This window comes from Primulina eburnea, chromosome 11 (genome assembly GCF_022965805.1).
Source record: "Primulina eburnea isolate SZY01 chromosome 11, ASM2296580v1, whole genome shotgun sequence".
Taxonomy (NCBI): Eukaryota; Viridiplantae; Streptophyta; class Magnoliopsida; order Lamiales; family Gesneriaceae; genus Primulina; species Primulina eburnea.
Genome location: NC_133111.1, coordinates 29960193 through 29965648, shown reverse-complemented (window position 1 = coordinate 29965648; position 5456 = coordinate 29960193). Strand labels below are relative to the sequence as shown.

The following is a 5456-nucleotide window of genomic DNA, read 5'->3' as shown; positions in this document are numbered from 1 at the left end:
CGCATGCAGAGCCGGCCAAGCTCGATCATTCCAAATAAAATCTATCAATCAAGTATCACACCATATGTACACATACACGGGGTATGTCCTCGGCAAATGACTGAAGATGCAATTATTTAACACTTACCAACAAAAATATCCGAAATGTTTCAACAGCACAACAACAGCAATTCCCTGGAAATGGAGGAGTTATAATTTTCAAACTTTTCAAATGTTATTCACTTATATCAAACAATTGTGAAATGAAAAGAGAAACATAGAATTATGGAGGGAAGCGTTCTATACATAATCATAAATATGATCCTTTCTGCCAACTCAGAACGCACCTCATCGATTTCTTCCCGAGAGTACTCTGATTTTGTGAACTGTGAACACACATACAAATTATGTTACTAAAAAAACAATAATTACTGAATTTTCAAAATGTTGAAATCGATAATGTAAATTTTCAAAGAAGCAATATAATTTTACTATTGATCATAATGAATCTCTCTCGATAGTTGCAATTTCTTCAAAAATTTGTCTCATAAATCTCATCACATAATAACCACATTGTTTTGCATCTGGTTGTTGAGGAGCCTATGGTAATTATAAACAAATGATTAATTAAAAATATAAGCATTAAAGTTACTGTTTAACATAATTACACATACATTTACCACTTCCCACAAAGCATTTTTCCTGCCTTTCCTTCCCTTGTTTGAAAGGCCCTCCATACAATAACAATAATTATTATGAGTTTTTTATTGACTAAATTTAAATTCTTAATAAAAAAAGAATATTAACTCACATTTCCACTACATATTTTCATTCCTCATCGCGAATACGATGATACAGGGAATCCAACAAATAAATAACCTCCTTGTAAGGTTCAATGACAACGAGGATCCAATGAAAACTGTAAGGCCCAAGAATTATAGAATTGATAAACCAAGATTATCAATCTTCATTAACGAGAGACTCAGAAGATATGAGAATGCATGAGATGCAATGAGGGAAGAAAAGACATGAGAAAATAGGGTTTGCAAGACCGCACCCGCGCCCAGAACAGGAGTGCACCCGCGGTCATGCAATTATGGATTTTTGCAAAAGAGGCCGAAGCCATACTGCACCCGCGGTAAATGGACAGAAAGTTGTCAAATTTATTCGAAGCAAGACCGCACCCGCGGTAGGAACAAGACCGCACCCGCGGTGGTGTTACCGCACCCGCGGTCTAAGATGTACCGCACCCGCGGTCGTGAATTTCAGAAAATGATAAGCATGCCGAAGCATGAGCGCACCCGCGCTGCTGAACACACCGCACCCGCGGTCATGCGTGGTTGCTGAAAAATAAGCCACGTCTCTGGAGGTTGCATGCAGTATATATATAGAAGCATGACACGTTTTCTTCAGAATTTCAGAAGGGAAATCGAGAGCTTTGGGAGAGAAGTTGATTTCTTAAGTTAGAATTTGATTTACAAAGAATCCGTCCATCAGAATTCAAATCCGAACGCAGTATCATGTTCCTCTTGACTCAAGCTACACAAGGACGTAAGTTCTGTTACGTTTTGAGATGTTTTGAAAATATGATGTTACTAGAATTGAATATGGTTCAGATATGGTGTTTCTACTACCGTAGACATTTTAGAATTGAAGTCAGATTAAAGACAGAATGTTTATGTAATTGTTATGATTTTTGAAAGATATTGACTGAGATTCTATATCAGAATTGTGTTAGTATGCAGAGTATGAATTGTATTGACACAGATTATGAGTTCCAGTATTATATTTGTGATGTTCAGATTGACGAGGTTATTCAGATTGTATGGTTATGCTGTCGAAACATCAGTAAATTGATATTGATCAGATTCAGTAATGATTGAGATTGTATTGTGATATCGATGACATGAATTGAATTGTATCTTGTTCAGATATTAATCAGATTATGTACTGATTTGAGTATTGATCAGAACAGATTGTGTATTGACTTATTCACTGATACAGTGTATTCGATATTGTCATTTCAGATTTGATATGGACAGATTTGAATACAGGTCATCGTCTTCGTCAGACCGGGACGACAAATGTATAATTCATGTGATATTCGGGAAGACACAACTCAAATAAGATCCTATTTGAGTTTCCCAACAAAATCACATACTAGATTATTGTTATATGCTTTGTTTATATGTTGATATGCTATGCTTTATTTACAGATTGTTATTAATTGCATTTAAGATAGGGAGTATTGACAAATCAATCAAACTTCTAGACGTTCGGTGGTATCACAGCGTAGGGGAAGATCAGTCTCCTATTGTACATGTGGATATAGATCAGACCGAAGTCTAGGAATAAGACGTACCGTCACCCCGATTGGTAGGGTAGGTGATAGATTGTCTTATTCACACCGGGATCCCTAGAGTTATAGTTGAGTCGAGTCTAGACATGATTTGACTAGAACTGCATGCGATTATGGATGTGGTTTCATAGATTATGAAACCCATTTTCATTTGCTTTCAGTTATGATAGCATGTTGTTATGATTTGATTTGAATAGCATGTTTAGTTGATTTGAGTTGCATGCTTATTTGGATTTAATTTCATCGATTATGAAATCTACTGCTTTAACTTTATTCATGATAGAACTTTTCATGATTTACTCTGTATATATGCATGTTTATCATGTTTTATACTGAGATTTATTCTCACCGGAGTATCCGACTGTTGTCTTGTTTTGTATGTGTGCATGACAACAGGTGGGACAAAATCGGGGTCGAGAAGATGATGAGAGAAGACGAGTTTAGCGTGGTGATTCCGGACTTGGATAGATTTGGTTTTATTACTTGAACTTTAGTGGTTGAACCTTAGATTAGTTAAAAGATTGTTGTATCTTTATATTGAATTGTAGTTTTATACAGATATGTATATTATGTAGATGCCATTACCATCCGCACTTTATTTTAAAAAGAAAATTTTTAGACCCTGTTTATCTTAATTGATAATTAAATCCCAAATATGATTAAGAAGAAAGATCAGCGTCTGGGTCCCCACAACAGGTGGTATCAGAGCGATAGATCCTTTAGACTGAGATAGATTGAGATAGAAGAGAATGAGCGGGGTAGATTGAATTTTCTTTCCTTGCATGTGATTGCTAGCATGAGAATTATGTTAATGTTGATTGACATGGTGTGTGCTAGCATGATTTATTGCTTTCCCTATTACATGTTGTTTGTTATCTGAATTGACTACAACATATAATTACCAAGACTGAATCAGAATAGAGTCTGAATCAGAGGTATATGATCAGAGGAGGGCTGAGACAGAATATATAGATTGTGTATTAATTTGTTTGATATTCAGATATACCGCCTCGGAGAATTCCAGAAAGGGAGAGTACTTCGTCTGCACAGATAGATGCATCAGAAACTCAGATGGAAATAAAGATGGCAGAATTTCAGTTATTATAGCCGCCGATTCTTAGTGGTTTCGAGACATCCGAAGATTGTCAGAACTGGTTTGATGATATAGAAATACTATTTGATTTACTTGCTTGTACAGATGAACAGAGGGTTAGAATGGTGCCTTATCAGTTACGAGAAGCCGCCAGGAATTGGTGGATTACAATCAAAGGAGTATTAGCACAACGTGGTACTGTGATCACATGGGAAGTCTTCAAGACTGAATTCTATCAAAGATTATTCTCAGCTTCGTACCGAGAGGACAAGAAATCAGAGTTTGAGAATTTGAGCCAAGGGCAGCTGAATATTGAAGGATATGTGGCTAAATTCTCTACTCTACTGCGTTTTGCTCCTCATTTAGCTGGAAATGATGAAGCTGTAGTGAATCAGTTCATCAGAGGATTGAATTCGGAGGTAGTTGCATTGATGAATTTGCAGTGACCTTACCATTTTGCGGATATCTTGAGTAGAGCGAAGAGAGCGGAGGCGAGTCTGATTAGACAATTAACAAGGTTGTGTGTGAAGCAACCCCAGACACAGCAATCCCCTCTCAGATTTGATCGCGGCAGTACGAGTGGGAAGCAAGATTTGCTGAAAACTCGAAAGAAGCCATTCAAGAAGATGGGAAGTGGCTCCTCTAGCTCAAGTGGTTCCAGTCAAAGCCATACTGAAGTCTATTGTAGGACTTGCGGAGGGAGACATTACCTAGAGCAATGCCAAGGAGTGCTTGGTAGATGCAATATTTGTAGACAGCCAGGGCATTTTGCTAAGGTTTGTCCACAAAGAGGTCCCCAAAGATCTTAGAGGGCTGGACCATCTGGATATGATGATCGAGGGACAGACCCAGGACCCACTGGGTGACATAGTGACAGGTACTGTTCTTTTACAATTACAATGCATATGTATTGATATATACTAATGCATTTCTTAAGATTATCTTTGACTGAGTTGCATTGATACATGATGTACCTGTTGGGTCTGTACTACTGTAATATCGATGTCTTTACCTTTTGGGAAAGAAAGATTGATATCAGAGATTTCTGTAACATTTTGTATATTACAGTAAGATGAGAATAAGATCGAGTTAGATTATGATGTACTTGTGTTTCTGATTTGATTGCATTATTGATGTTAATATGCTAAACAAGTACAGAACTGTTTTAGATTCCTTTCAGGAGAATATAAGATTTAGACCAGATATGGTTGATGACTAAAGATTTCACTGTAAGGATTCTAGATTTAGAATTCCTTTGATATCTGTGATGTCTATGAATCGATTATTACAGAAAGAAACAGATGGTATCCTTATGTATTCAGTAGATTTACTGAAATCGAGTCTAGCATTGGCAGATTTGCCAATAATGCATGAGTTCGCTGATGTTTGCCTAGATAGGATGTTAGATTTAATTTAAATCAGAAAGATAGATTTCAGAATTGAATTTAGCTCAGATACTGATTGTTATTTTATAATTCAACACAGAATAACGTTGAATGTACAGAATGATACAGAATGAATTGAAATATCAGTAGCAGAATACCAACCAGGAGTTACATCTGATTTAGTGTTTCTCTTTGGCATGTGTCAGTATATTCAGAGATGTTCTGATGATTCTATGCTTGTTATATCTATGAGATTTTTATATATTTGCAGCATCTGATTGATTGAATCGAATATTTGAAGATTGTATTGAATATTCTGAGAACTGTGATAATTGTATACATAAATTATTCAGATAAGAATCTTGCTTGAAACAGATTGTATTCAGAGTATACGTTATCTGAAATTAGTATATGGATTGAGTTTGACACAGTTGAGATTGTGATCAGGGGCTGATAACGATATCGATATCAGAAAGATCATAAATTTCAGAGATGTCAGAAATATCAGAAATGTCAGAAATGTATTTTGTTTGATTTGACAGATTATTTTATTCGACTGTTGCTTTATATCTGCTGAGTATTGTTATTGTTCTAAATCAGTAATTGAGACATCTTATATTGTGTTGGGGAGCATATTTTA

At 36.0% G+C, this 5456-nt stretch overlaps 1 long non-coding RNA gene across 1 annotated transcript; it reads right to left on the bottom strand.

The window, feature by feature from the left end:
* Positions 1-308: 308 nt before the first annotated feature.
* On the bottom strand, positions 309-705 carry LOC140804955 (uncharacterized). Its single transcript, XR_012112243.1, has 3 exons — positions 654-705; positions 472-579; positions 309-365 (listed from the first exon to the last, which is right to left on the bottom strand). It is a non-coding gene; the product is annotated as an uncharacterized lncRNA (long non-coding RNA).
* Between the last annotated feature and the right edge of the window lie 4751 nt (positions 706-5456).